The sequence below is a fragment of the Corythoichthys intestinalis genome, chromosome 7 (genome assembly GCF_030265065.1).
Source record: "Corythoichthys intestinalis isolate RoL2023-P3 chromosome 7, ASM3026506v1, whole genome shotgun sequence".
NCBI classification, from domain to species: domain Eukaryota; kingdom Metazoa; phylum Chordata; class Actinopteri; order Syngnathiformes; family Syngnathidae; genus Corythoichthys; species Corythoichthys intestinalis.
This window is the reverse complement of record NC_080401.1, coordinates 13821056-13836645: the sequence shown is the minus strand read 5'-3', so window position 1 is coordinate 13836645 and position 15590 is coordinate 13821056. Positions and strand designations below refer to the sequence as shown.

Genomic DNA, 15590 nt, shown 5'->3' with positions numbered 1-15590 from the left:
CTAGCGCTAGCCATTTTGAATAAACTTCTCCACTCTCCTAGTATGTTTACGTCCTCGCGCTAGAGTTTCTTGTCAATTTACCAACGTCACGTCCACCCGTCATTGATTGGTCCACTCCACTGTTTGCTGTGGCTTGCTCCGCCCTCGGAATTTGATCCGCGGAACAGTCGCCAAACTCTATAGCTGGAACAGTGTGGTAGTTCCAGGCTATAGAAGTATAGCCTTGGATTTAATTTTGTTGTCATAAAAAAGGAAGCTTATTGTTTAACTTTAATTTTATCCAAGAAAGAAACAACTAATGCCCTAATCCAATAAGAATGCAGCCTCTATATGTACGCATAAATAAATTCTGATTTTAGAGCTGTCATTATTATGACAATGCAGCTGGCAATAAAACGCAGTGACATTTTCAGCCACTATGATGAGCTCAAACCATAAATTTAAAGCAGCAAGATGAGATACACCAATCCACGAAGAGCTTAGAGTGTCCGCCTTAATGGAAGACAGAAGTTGCTCATTCTGTGTGGTTGGTTTGGAATCCCAGGATGGTTAGTGGTGATGAGATCAAACCTTTCCAGGTCACTTTAGCCATGTTGAACGAAAATACTTAGTCGTATCTTTCTATCCTTCCTATTATATCCTCCAAAAAACTAGTGTGGTAGACATTACAGTGACACCACTTCAATCCGGGCTGATATGATAAACCCCATTCACAAACAGGATCCCATAAAAAATGAAGAGCACCTGCCGGCACAACTCGGGAAAAGCGGAAAAGGAAGGGGATTATTGTACTCACTCATGTAGACTAGTCCTGTGCTAAAAACACTTCCGACGCATGAATCCATTGTGCTGCCAGCATGGACACAGGAGTACACAAGTTTGAATGAAAAGGCTTTACACTAGAACCAATACAAAGTCTGCATCGAGTCATAACACACAGAAAATAAGGATGCTTTCACACTAGCACTGTTTGGTCCGGTTCAAACAGACCAGAGTTCTTTTTCTAAGATAGTTTGCTTCATTTTCTAAATGTGAACGCACATCCGAACTTTAATTTGGACCAAACAAACTAACTGTAATCCGCTCAAAAATCGTGGCTCTCCGTCTGCTTTAAGCGCACCCTGGTTCGGTTGTTAATGCAAGCGGTCCAGGGTGCGCTTATGCTACATTACGTGCAGTGTCATACTACGCTCCCTCCGCTCCGAGGGAATTATTTCCTCTTTTAAATTTGTCCAATCAATGAGTGCGCCTTTCGTCCACGTGATGCTACTTGGAGAGTTCGGTTAGCGGGGTGTGAATACTGAACCTTATCAACAAGTCATTTAAAGTGTTGTTGCGAGGTAGCTCTCCAACCGGACCCTAATCCTCTTGGTCTAATGTGAAAGTGTCCTAACTAAGCTTTATCAATAGCCTTCCGAATAGACCCATAAACAAATTTTAAGTTTGAGTTAATGGCAATTAAATAAGACCAAGAGTATCTTTCCGAAACGAACACTTTCCTGCTCAGTACTCTCAGGATCACAGAATGAGAAAAACATGCAGCTTCATGCACATAAAAAAAAAAAAAAAACAACAACATAGAATTCATCTATCTTGTATGGATAGCTTGGGTGTTATCATTTATTGACGCTAAAATGAAAAATAAAATAAATTGATATGCCGATTAAAATACATGTGAACACTTGAGTCTGACTGTTAAAAGATGTGTTATTTTAACACCATGTGACGAAGGGAAGTAAAACCAATTTATAAAGTTAACTTCAGTACAAAGTCTTATAATAACTGCCTGATATACATATCCCAGGTAATTCTGTGGTGAGCAAGTACAGTACATCAAACAGGTTGCTCAATCTAACACAATCTGCATTTTATGTTTCTGGTTTCAGTCGGACATACAATCTTTCAACAAAATGAGATGCACTGCGACAATATTTCAAACTTTTGTTCCTTCCCACACACATTGCTCACATCTTGGCCCCAGTCTCTTTCACCTAAGCCAGACATCCTGTAGGGTTTCTGACAAATCAGTTATTCATCATTGACCTGAGACTACACAGTAAAAACAAAAGACAAACAGAACAGAGTCCAGTCTACAGTGATCAAAATGAAGCATCTGCTCTCTTCTCTTCAGACGTCTGGTGATTTCGCTTATAGTTGACCAGCTGAACCATCTGTGGTTTTCTGCTTTTTGGTTTGGTCACCCTCGACAGCTTGTCAGACATTCATAAAGAAAAGTGAGACAGTTCAAACTTTGACGACCCTGTCTAACAAATGGTCCTTAAAAATAACAGACTCAAATCACATTCAATTCTCCTACAGAGGTTTAATGCATACCAGGTTTGATTCTTAACTCATGTTACATCAGTCTTTTTCTTTGAGAGAGTACAGTTTAAACTACGAATGACAGTTGTATTGTGTATTTTCATTGGAATTTCTGATTCATGAACTCATTTGCCCTGCCATAACCATTACAATTAAACAATGGCCATCAGGGCACGACACTCGTGCAGGGTAAGAGCAATCCTAGCCCAGGGTGGTCCCTGCCCTCCTCTTCTTTCATATTCCTGAGTCCAGGGACAGGATCAGTGACGGTAGAGTGGGTGGAGTGGGAGGGAATAGCTCTCACCGCAGCCATCATTAGAGAAATGTTTCCACTCTTCGTAACGTAAGCTGTGTTTCCACCGAGTGGTAATCTTCACATTGCTTTGCGACTGAGTAGTTTAGAATGAGGGATCCTGATGTGACTCGTGTTTCAATTGTGTGTACACAGTAGGCACGACATCAAGTTATCCAGACATTAGGTGACATAAGGTGACACCAGAGCAGCGGGATCACATTTAACTCGCAATGACTAATCAAGCGACGATTGTTACTAGAAAAAGTAAAAGTAGTAGATGCCCTCTTCGCCACTAAACAGTCATTTGTCGGCTTAGTGTCTGGGAGACAAGTGATTATCAAACTGCAGGCCAGCAACAGACTTAACAATGCAATTTTTTAAAGCGCACACCTACTATAATTGTGACTGACAAAAAAATAATAATTAAAAAAAATTCCAACCAAATATTCATTTGGGAGCATTTACTGTAAAGATGTCATTGCTGGATCAGTCACCTTATTCACAAATCAGCTGGCACTCAATATTTTGAACATTTCATTCATAAAGATTTAAATACTGTATGTTGAGTGGTAGCTAAACTGTCATGGCCTCTGTCCATGCTGGTGCATACTCTGATTGCCTTCCATTTTCCCTACCTGTTCTCAATCCACCTCCTCATGGCCCAACCAATAGCACTGCATGACTCAACAATTAACCTGTGTATTTAAAGCCCTCGTTTCAGTTCCACTCTGTCAGACTGTTTGCGAAGCCTGCCTGCCTAGCTCTCCAAATCTGACTTATTGCTGAATCTGGACCTGCCTGACTGCTGCCTTCTCTCCTGCCCTGGTAACTCGACCTGCATTCTGTTTGTGGAACCCCGAATCCTGCCTAGACCTTATAAGTACTGCTGCCCTCTTTTTGCCTGCCCTGCTGTTACTCGCAATAAACTGTTTAAAACGTGACACATTTGTGGTCCTCCTCTGTCAGGTCCGTAACATAAAACTAAAAACCAAAATAAATTGAACGCTGTACACTATGAAAGAAATCTGAAGTTATTTAACTCCTTATAGTTTCACTGTAGTATAGAAAAATGACACATTAAGTGACACATAAATAACATCATCCTGTCTATGTACTTTTGCCATAGTTTAACCATGTGAATTGACCTCATAAATTGGCACATTTAGTATCAAATGCAGACTGAAAAACAGATGAATATGTAAGTAGAAATTATATGTTAGTCATCCAGTGCTTACACCATGGACAGCGAGACGCTTGTGAACATTCCAAGCTCTGGTTGCCATAACAGTCTCTTCCTGTTTGAATGATCTTAAATCATCCAAAATACTGCAAAATTCAACAGCTAGAACATACATACATAGATCAACTGTCATATCCAAACCATTATAAAAAGAGAAATTCTATTTCATTTTGGCAACTACTTACATGACATTTCTTGCATTTAACTGCAAAGCAAGTTAAATACGGAAATAATAGAGCACATTAAAGACGCAAACATCTGCTGTAGGTCTCTCCCAAATGCTTCATTAATTCAGAATGTTGGCTGTCAAGAAAGTGGTTATATTGTGTTCAGTAATACAGACGGACCTGTTCGCACTTCATTGTGGAGTTATTTTTTTTCTGGTGAAATATCTGCTTGGATTATAAGTGTGCCTGTAATCATCTAAACAAGCCACCATGGGAAGATCGGTGGGATCGCAATCAAGCCTTTGATAAGAAGCATTTCGACCTGATATGTGTTCAAGCGAGTGACGAATGAGGCACTGTAAGTAGGCCATCCCGAAACAGTTGGTCTTTCCCTCACTTACACCCTATCATTAGAGCTGAGTCTATTTATAAAGCCCATAAATTTGGTTGGCCACACTGACAGTGCCAAGTTACCAAGGAGTTTGAGGAATTGATGAGTTTACAGCCTCATCAATCTCACTCTTTGAATCACTCCATCAACTCCCAGTTATTTTCTGTCTTTTGCTCACTGTTGGCTCCAGTGTGTAAAGAAGAACATGTCATAGCAACCTACTAATGCACAGCTCATTTACCAGTTTTCTGCAAAGTCAAATTCCCTTTCCTCAACTGAAGAACGTTAGACCTTGAAGCACACACTAGTGGCACATTTCTCCTTCCTGACCTACATCTTTCCACTCATCTCCTACTCTGTATTCATATGTTGAACACATTTTTGTTAGACTCAACAGACATTATTTGTGAATTCAACTCTGTGACGTATCCAAGTTTGTTCTGTTAATTAGGAGCCATTACACTGAAACCATTAGCAGATGAGATTTTGGATGGTGGATTGTGCTGATCCAATCGACGAGTTAAGAAAACCAACATGAGATCTAACAAGCTAATCCCAGTGAAGAGGCACAGTTTGTTTTGCTGTCATCCAAATATCTTCCTTATGAGCACATTGGCAAAGCGAGAGCATAAAAAGCAAGTCTAAACACGACATAGATATTTTGCCAAGTTCTTTGCTACAGGCCTTTCACTTCATGTTGTAAAAGTAACCTTTATGTAGATTTTGTTAGTCAATTATTTTTCATGTATCCCTTACCTGAAAAAAAAATTCCCATACTAGAAAAATATATTAGTCCAACAATAAAATGCTTCACATCAGATATCCACCATTAGTTAGGATATACTGTAACTGTAGTATTAGGAACATATAAACCACTGTCTGTTGTATTCAGTTCACGACTGTGACACCATATGAGTCAAGTTTACAAAGGGCGCAGCGGGTTAAGAATGCACATTTACAGTTTTACTGCTTGATTCCTCTATATTTGCGGCCTAGAGAGTTTTGGGTACAAATATTCATTTACTGTACTAGGATTTTACTACTTTTTTAGCATACCGGTAGGCTGTATAATGTGTTCAGACTTGTGCACCAATATAGTTTACATCACCGTTTTTGGAAGTCCATCAGGAAACTTAGGACCCCGTGGATTCATTATACATGTAAAGTTTTCATGCCAAATTTATTTGTATCAATTATTTGTCTTTCTAGGGCAACTGACTAATGTAGGTAAATTAAAAATATTAGCATCCAGGTTGGCTGTGAATGTTTATCTTAAATTTGTTCATTCACTCTTCCCAGTCAAAATGGATTGGACGTCTAGCACCGTCAATGACAGCCAATGAGTTCAAGTGAGTGCATCCTTAACTGTCATACAAGTATAATGACCAGTGATGGTTTACACACTACCAGTGTATTGTTGATAAACATCACAATATTCAGGTCATTTGGAAAAACAATAAAACAGTTATGCCCATAATATGAAACTGGGTTGCAGAACCCCTCACCAACTAACTTCACATCGCTAAAAAGCCAAGTCTGTCATCTCATAATGACACTTAGTAGATGGAGCACACGAAACGTGGACATGATCCAAATTCCGCATTTTCTTAGATCTATGACGATAACTAATGCATTATGGTTGTACGGGATTGACAATACAACACTGAAATTTCTGGTGGAATAGTTTACCTTAGCTAGATTGATGAGGCTTGTGTGGCTAGTTTACATCAGCCTGATCAATGGGGGCTGCAGTATCTTTCAAGAGGTAACCTACATCAGCTCAGAGTAGCACAGCAGCTGCACATACCTAGAAGGCATGCTGTTAAGAGACTAATTAGAAATCACAGTGCGGCTGCTAACCTGCTCCACTATCCTCATTTTGACAACGAGCTCCATGTCCCTAATTTGAAAAAATAAAACAATTCGTCACCAACACCACCTTCTCAACGTCATTTGATGTTCTGCTAACAAACAGCTTGGTTACAAAAGCGGAACAGCCACTTCCACATGCATTTAAAGCACCCTTTAAACAAAAAAAAAAAAAAAAAAAAAAAAAACATGGAGGTCAGCAAAGCATGCCCAAACAGCTGATGCTGCACATGCACTGTGCATAAGCATATTCATCAACAGTCACTGACCTATTTTCATACAATTTAACTAACCAATGTTTCACGTCCTAAGTAAACCAGACCATATGAGATAAGATCATGTTGTTGACATACATACTGCAACTTAAAATAGCTTCTAGAATTACAATGCTAGAAAACATCTGTTTAGCTGTCAGTCGAGTGCAAGAAGTGTTGAGACCACTGCATGACATAGAAACTTAGAAAGCTCAATAATGCTGCTCTTGTCACAATACTTAATAGTTGATTGTATACATACTGCAACTTAAAATAGCTTCTAGAATTACAATGCTAGAAAACATCTGTTTAGCTGTCAGTCGAGTGCAAGAAGTGTTGAGACCACTGCATGACATAGAAACTTAGAAAGCTCAATAATGCTGCTCTTTTCACAATACTTAATAGTTGATTGTAAAAGATATGTATGTCAGAGGTATAACAACATTTGAATTTAAATGCACACAATTGCAGTTCAACCAATTTTTCAATGACACGCACAGCCATTAAGATGCACAAGAAACAGGAGCCAGAACCGCCAGGATGTGCCGAACAACTGAAGCCCCAACCCCCCCATAACCACCATGTCTGTACCCCGTATCATCTCTCCAGCCAGAACTGACCATATGGCTCTTTGCTAAAAAATGTTTTAAAACTCTTGCTCAGAGGACTGCTAGAGTGAAAAGAATTCAATCACTTTAAAAATATTGTGTGGAAAGAGGAAAGGCTGCTTGAAATATCTAAGGTTTGATGTTTTGCAATGCGTCTCTTCAGTGAGAGAAAGCTGCAATGAGTACATCTCTTAACGGCAAAATGTTTTGTGCGTTATGAATGTAACTATTGTACAGTGATACTTTCAAGGTTGAACACAATCCACTCAATGAAGATTGTTGACTTCCAAGTTATTCGGTCATACTGACATAACGTAAAGTAGATTACTTGAGCCCATTAATACTGGATGAAGCCATTTACAACATTTTAAATTGGGAACCACTCGTAATTGGTAAAAATAAATGAATAAAACAAACAGGATCATTGAATGGGGATATCGACTAATGAAAAAAAATGTATTTGAACTAATTCAGACGAAGGCGATTTCTTCTGTGTCATATTCAGTCCAAATTCCGGTTCTATGACCATCATAACCCTGCCATCAATAGTACCCTTGTGTTTTGGCGTTCTTGGCTAACATCCCAAGTAACGTCGTGCATGATGATGGTTTTTGAGATGGATTTTCCAGTGAATTAGTCCATGTCAAGCATTCCATCTGAAGGAAATCCTTTAATTGCAACACTCTCCATTTGGGGTTCTTTTGTGAGCTTGGCAACCCAAAATCAAGTGATTCAAAGAAGCTGTTCTGGATGTGAATACATCTTGTGACCAAAGGTTCTAGGAAAACATTTCAAACCAGGCTATTTCAAAGCAACGGAAAAGGAAGAAAGATGGCAAAGATCTATCAAAGCAAAGTGCATGTGTTCGTGTTTGTGTGTGTAATTGTAATGTTCCTGCATATGATTTCTTTTTTCCACCATTAGGACATTAGTCATCATGAAAGTGCTTGGTCCTGCAATGTTATATGGAACCATTTATTTTTGGCCTGATGTACTTTTTTAGAATCAAAAGCTTTCTGGAATAACTAACAGTCAAATCTTAACTGTAAATGAAACACCTGGGATGCAGGTAGTGTTAATACACTAAAGCCCAGGGAGGGCAATCATTTAACATTTCCGTGGAAATACCTTTATTCAATCCAAACAAAATGGCTTCATTGACATTACACATTACATTTTCAGTCCTGTGCATGAATGTATCTGCCAACAGTTGAACCGCATTATTTTAATTTGTACCATATGCAGCTCAAACATAGGGGTATGAGCACTATTGCACATCAATAATAAAGGCTTCTCAATAGGCCTTTTTGTTATCTGACACTACGTAAGTCCAAATAACACAGGGGTAGACAATAAGGGAAATTAGCCAAGGGTCAGTGGCTTTTGAAGTTCATTGGCCCCATTATGAAAACCACTGGCCCAAGTCAACGCGTCAGTTATTGATCCCAATAATCACGAAAAAGAACAATTTTCTTGAATAAGATGAATAACATTTTTTTTTTTTTTTGCGGTAGACTTCATAAAAAGTGCAGCAAAATGGAGAAAAAAAACATTAATCTATTGCAAATAATCCTATTCCCATTATACAATCATATATAATGTGTAATGTACAAACAAGAGGCATAGCCTAATTCATAGTCAGTGGAGTGCTCTCATCCCACACAGATTTTGACTCTATTCCATTGGTCACATAATCAGTTTTTGTGCTAAAATTATGTTTGTAATTTTTATTATTTTTGTGTAACAATTTGACCAAAACTACTATTTTATTTATGTTCCGGAAATCTTGCCGAGAGGTATCATACAGTATGTGCTGGTCGCACACTGCTAAAATGATACGCTCCTCCATGTTCACAAAGTTTGGCATGTGGATGTCAATTTGCAGTGTTGGCCAGCGTCCTCGCAGGTGATCTGTCGATCAATAAATCCGTTGCCAATTGGTTGTAGTGCCAGCCACAAAAATCCCATGTTAACCTAATTTCTAAGTAGTATACTGGATTATGTTAAAGCTGATAGAGAATAAAATATATAGTCATTAGTTCGTAGTTTTATGCATTTACTATGAAAATATCAGTTAAGCAGTGAAAATTAGACAAGAACTTTGCATGTCGATTTACGCCCCTGAATCTTCTGGTTGCGCCCCCAAACATTTTCAGTTAAGGGCCCACTGTGATCCTCGTAAAAAAATTAGTATGGAGCCCTATATACAGTATGTACAGCGGTACTTCGAGATAGGATCGCTTTGACACACGATCTTCGACATCGACATCCGATATAAATTTGACTAGCCATTTGTTTCTACATCCGACGACATGCTCGAAAAATGATGATTTACAGTATGACAGCGCCACAGTTTCTTTGTTTTCTCGTAAGATGGACGCACTGCAGGTTTTCTTGTGAGAAAAATCAACACAGGTCCCAAGCAGGTTAGTGCAGGTAGTGAAAGAAGGAAAAAAGTGACGCTTACAATTGAAATGAAGATGGAAATGATAGAAAAATATGAGTGTGGTGTGCGCATCCGTCAACTGGCTCAACAATACGGCCGTAGAATGTCTACGATCTTGACGGTCCTCCGACGACCTCCATTCGCCAGTCTTTATAAGTTAAGGTGACAATTATTATTGTGGTAACATCGCCAAAGAAATCGCTAGGTTTCTAATCATTTATTCCATCAACTTCTGCAACACAACACCCCTGCTCTCCGCAGCAGTTGACGCAAGCAACAAAACACTAAAAGGGAGAATAAAATCTGTACCGCACTCTCTATCTCACTGCCACGTCAGCCACTAGGTGCGTTCAGGTACAGCATGCAAAAAACGTCCACCACATTAGAACCCGATTCGTTACATTATTACAGGAATTATAATTATTACAAGTATTCTGATTTTTAATTTATTTGTTTTGCTATGTGTAATTGCCATTCGTAATCGTACCAGCAATATTTATGAAAGGTTTAGTGTAGGTTTTCGGGTTGTGGAACGAATTAATGGAATTAGAATGTATTCTTATGGGAAAATCCCGCTCGACATACGACTAGAGCTGAAACGAATTCTCGAGCAACTCGAGTAACTCGAGTTTAAAAACTGATCCGAGTAATTTTATTTACCTCGAGTAATCGTTTATTTTGACAGCTCTAAGCAACACGTTTTGCTCAGACTACTTTAAATGCGGGACAACGCGCTGATGTCACGTGCGTAGAGGAAGAAGCAAAAAGAAATAAAAAACGCAAAGCAATTAATAAAATGCTGGTTGATTTTGTTTGGAAAAATAAGCACCATCATCTCAAAAGAACTCTGCTTGCTGGTTCCAGGACTGAAGGTGGACTTGAACTCTTGGACTTTATGGACTTGAATTATACTTTTAAAGTCAAATGGTTAAAAGAATGTTTAAAAGCACCAAACTCAATCTGGTATTTCATCCCGAATAATATTTTTAACAAGGTTGGAGGTCTTCGATTTCTGTTGTCATGTAATTACAAGGTCTCGAAACTTCCTGTTAAAATGTCAGGTTTTTATCAACAAGCCTTGTTGTCTTGGAAGTTATGTCACTCTCACAATTTTTCTCCACACAAATATATTATCTGGAATAATGAGTATATATCAAAAAGGAACAAATCACTCTTCATACAAAATTGGATTGATAAAAATATATACTTGAAAGATTTGTTTAAAGGTAATGGACAGCTTCTTTCTTATAAAGAATTTCTAATAGAAAAAGGATTTCCCATTAAGTTTAAAGAATTTCATTTTGTGTTCGACTCCATACCCAGTGGAATATTAGAACTAATGAAAGAGTATAAAGGACAGAATGACCTAGCTGGTGATGAGATCCTTTATTTAAATAATATAGATCTTTTAAGCAAGAAATGTACAAATAAACACATAAGGGATTCATTCTATAGTAACAGGAGAATTGTACCTCGTGGGAAATTCTTTTGGAATGCACAGTTTGATAATATAAAATGGAGGGAGGCGTGGCTTGTTCCTTTTAAATTGTTTTTTTCAAACAAAGTACGGGAATTGCACTTGAAAATTTTACATAATATATACCCGACTAACATGTACTTGTCTCGTTTTAAGGATATTGACAACAAATGTACATTTTGTATGACTGAACCTGAAAGCGTGACTCATTTGTTTTATGGTTGCCCCATTAGTGTAAAGTTTTGGACGGATCTTCAGAAATATATTTTATGTCAAACTAAACAAAACATTGACTTGACAGGAAAAGCGATCATTAATGTATTCGAATCCAAAGATAAAAAAATATTTACTATATTTAATCTTTATATATTGCTAGGGAAATTTCATATTCATAAATCTAAATTTCAAATGGTAAATCCGAACTTTAAGATTTTTTTGGTTGAATTTGAATCATATTTCACATCACTTAATATGGTACAAAATAATAAATGCAAGTCTACTATAGAAGCTCATGCGAAATTGTTTAGTACTTAATTTCCTCTTGAGGTATTATTTTTATTCATTTACTATTTTTTTGTATGTCTTATGATGTAAATATGTTGAGATGGTTATATTCTATGTGAACTAGTTGTTTTGTATTATTTGTTATTTGTATGTTTTGTTGTGTTCAATAAAAAAATAAAATAAAATAAAATAAAAAACTTACATCAGCCGACAGCCGCAACAAACAACGCCGACGTTGCTAAATACTAGCCCGCACGATGCTAGTTGATAGGTAGGTAGCGTCTGATGAGTCTCATAGAGATCACATGTATGTTGAACTAGATGCGAAGTGACAGACTCAGCCGCGTCTGGGCAGCGTTAGTAAACAGCCGCCATCTTAAAGCAGTAGAGCGCTAAGCGCTAATAAAGAGCGCTAAGCGCTAATACATAAGATTAACGTTTAGCTCACGTAACGTTAGCCCTGCGGAGGGCTTGGTTTCTATTAATTATGACCACTGTCGATGCGTGGCTAACGTGTCTTACATACAGGCTTTAACATAACATAGCGTTGTGGAGTGATGAGGGTGTAAAATAAAAACTCAAAAATGCTAACTATCAATTTTAGCTCAGTAGTCATTGCTGGATAAAACACCAAGTAGCACTGGTCCCTAATGTGCTCCAATACAGCCTGTATCATACATTTATTTTGAACACTGCAAAAACTCAAAATCCTATCAGGACTTACAGTTTAGACTAACTTAAAACTTAACTAGAACTTAAAAATGGCTTGACACAAATATAAATTCAATTGAAACACGTGGTAAAAAAATCCTAACTTTTAAGTGATGTGTGTTATCAAGCGTAACGGCATTTTTAGGTGTATATATATATATACATATATATATATATATATATTTTTTTTTTTTTTAATAAGATCTAATGGTTTTTTGAGTGAAAGCAGTGAATGAGTCTTTTTTTTAATTCTAGTTACATCTGAGATGCAATTGTTGGCTGTTTTCAACAATATACATCGAAAATAAAGACATTGATTGACTGAAAATGGTTCAAGATTAGATGAAATGTCTTGTTTTCTCATGTATATTTATAATTGCTCTTCACCTAAAAATATATTTGTTTTATTCGATTACTCGATTAATCGATAGAAATTTCAGTCCATTACTCGATTACTAAAATATTCGATAGCTGCAGCCCTACATACGACCATTTCAACTTACAAACAAGGTCCTGGAACTACATAACTTTGTAGAGGTACCACTGTATACATATATTTCTAATTCAGCCTAATGAATTGTCCAGTGACTAGGTTAGGTTTTCTAATTGCATGAGTTACGTATTATTAGTATTAGACTTTTTAAAATGAAAATTGGGGCAGATGGCAAAACCATAGTTGGTAGCTTTTGTTAGGTTTAAGAGCCTTTTCTCTGAGCATGAGTGCTGTTTTTGAAAGGCGCGGACCTTCATAACGACATTTCTTCATAGTGTGGACAATGGCGTTTACTCGTTAAAAGAGTATCTATTAGGTGTAAGGCACTTATTGGGCAGGAGCCACCTATTTTGAAAAATGCATTTTATAGACATCAACTTTTAAGATTGGTGTTGTGGTCAGCGCATATCTCACATGGATCCAAACAGGCATCGTTTTTCTCTTTTCTAAGATTTAAAATGTGCGGAATTCCTTGATACTCGTTTTTGCTACTTTGAGATATGTAGCATTTTTCTCTGCACGGTGATTTTGTGAATCTTGTTCATTGTATTGTGATATTACAAGACTGCCGTTTTTGTTATACACCTGGACGGTATTTAATGCTCTTTATTCGAGGTTGATGGTAGTTCGCGGTTTCCAAATGTACAAGGGTTATGGTTTTTATGTTCTACATTATGTGCTACTATACATCGGAACAAGATTTTAGGAGCAGAGACAACGCCAGAACAAGACAAGACCAAGACTATAAAACAAAACTGTTTCCATTTTTAACGTTAGTCATTTACAGAGTTGGTGGAAGGCTAGTGAAATAATATTGAATATATTGGTTGTTTCGCCGAGTACCTCTAATCTAAAAATCTAAAATCTAATTAATGGAGTTTAAGGATAGCAGCTCAATGTTGGTCTTGACTGAAAATGGTGGGTCCAACTGCCAGCCAGTCTGAGACGAGATCAAGACCAAGAATGTTTCAAGACCAAGACCTGTCTTGAGGGTTACCCCACTACAAGCATATGCCGCTTCCTCCAAGTGCACAAAGACGCATCTTAGCTTCACTGAAGACTAATTTATCCAGACCTGCAGATTTCAGCATGAATGGCTTTTCAAATGAGTCCTGCAATGAATTGGTGACCAGTCGTGCGTGTAACCCACCTCGTCCCCAAGGTCAATTGGAATGAGTTCCTGCTCATCTGTGATTTTAATATGAAAAAGTACTACTGAAAATTGGAAGTATATTTTTCTTCCACGAGTAAAGAATGACCAACTAAAATATGAATTTCTTTCTTTTGCACCTTGCGTGTCACAGAAAATTCTTCAAACTCACAGTCTGAGTATTTACTCACAACAATGCATGTGTCTTTATTCCTCTTTCCATTCTATTGACGTTTATGTGACAGGCTGAACATTTACATGGTGTTCCACTCGATCTGTGGTCATTTTACAGAACAGTATACTTTTTGCAAGAATATGTATGGTATGGCTTTTTTTTTTTTTTTTTTTTTTATGTTGCCTTGGTGCACTCAAGGCTGGGAAAAACTATCAGTGAGTCACATTTTTTACACCGTCTGGCAACGTTGTTGAGCAACAAGTTGGGACAGTCAAATCATGCATACATTACAATGATGCTAGCATGTGTGTCACTGAGCAAACATGTTAACACGAGACACTTAAATGCCAGCTTTTGACTAAGTTAACGTTAACTAACCTTCATAGGCGTCAATGCCCTCGTGCAGGTAGCATTTGTCATTTCCTTTAGCTGCTCTGTCGCTACACTGACCGAGAGCCGTTTGTAAACGTCCATATGCTTACAAAGTCAGGAATTATTCACCGTGTGGTAGGATATATTTCATTAAAACGTTAGTCATTGTGTCTGAACGACTTATATTAATGAAACGTGAACGTACCTTTCCTCGCAGCTTGTCTCATTGTGTTGCTCGTCACTGTATTCCTCAATATTAAAGCGACTGATAGAAATGATCAGTTCGCTCGTATATCCGTGTCCTTTTTGTTGGCGATTTGGTCAAAACCTGACTTGGAAGTCTGTGGGAGGGCTAACGCCGGATACGGACAAAGATGAGACAACGAGCTTGAAACCGGCGCGGAAACTCACAAATATAACACGATAACACGAGCCGACAAAAAAAAAGTGTCTTCCTCGTATGCCTCGGCGACACAAAGGAGAGGCGTTTCAACACTCCGGGGTAATAGATGTTCAAAAGTACAATTTGTCACAGGGTAATTGGACGCTTACTGGTTGGCTAACCAGCTAGCCTGTCGCCACTTCCTTTCTTTACTGCCTTAATAACAGCAGCTAGGCTGCGAGAAGCCGTGAAGGGGGGAAAAAGTTGAAGAAAAAAAGGTTGTGCGTTCAACGAGGGCGCGCTGTTGTATTCAAACGTCCAGCTTTAGAGCAACAGGCCCCCCTACAGTATTAACAGCGGCGGTACCGCTCACATGCACTGCAATGTATGTACAACAGCGCCTGCCTACTGCACGATTAAAAGGTAAAATGACGGATTTTATTTACAGGAAGTTATGGGAAAACGTTTGAGCAGTTTGTTTGATGTCTTTGATACCCACATTAACCCTTTCATGCACGAATTATGAGTGTGTTTTTTTTTCTTCTTAACTCTTACAGGCCACTCAATTAACTTACTGACTGCCACTGACGGTACAAGTAGGTGGTGGGGAGAGTCGCCAAAAAGTTTACTCAAGTAACAATAGTGTTACTTAACTCATTCACTCCCAGCCATTTTCACCGGAGCAACCCCCTTCGCTCCCCGGCCGTTTTACTGGATTTTGACTGATTTGGCAA

At 38.1% G+C, this 15590-nt stretch overlaps 1 protein-coding gene across 1 annotated transcript in view; it reads right to left on the bottom strand.

The window, feature by feature from the left end:
- The window catches only part of si:zfos-588f8.1, a 94404-nt gene extending 79141 nt beyond the window's left edge, over positions 1-15263 (bottom strand). The window contains 1 exon segment of the mRNA XM_057840120.1: positions 14680-15263. The gene's annotated coding sequence lies outside the window, so the exon portion shown is untranslated.
- Positions 15264-15590: the final 327 nt, after the last annotated feature.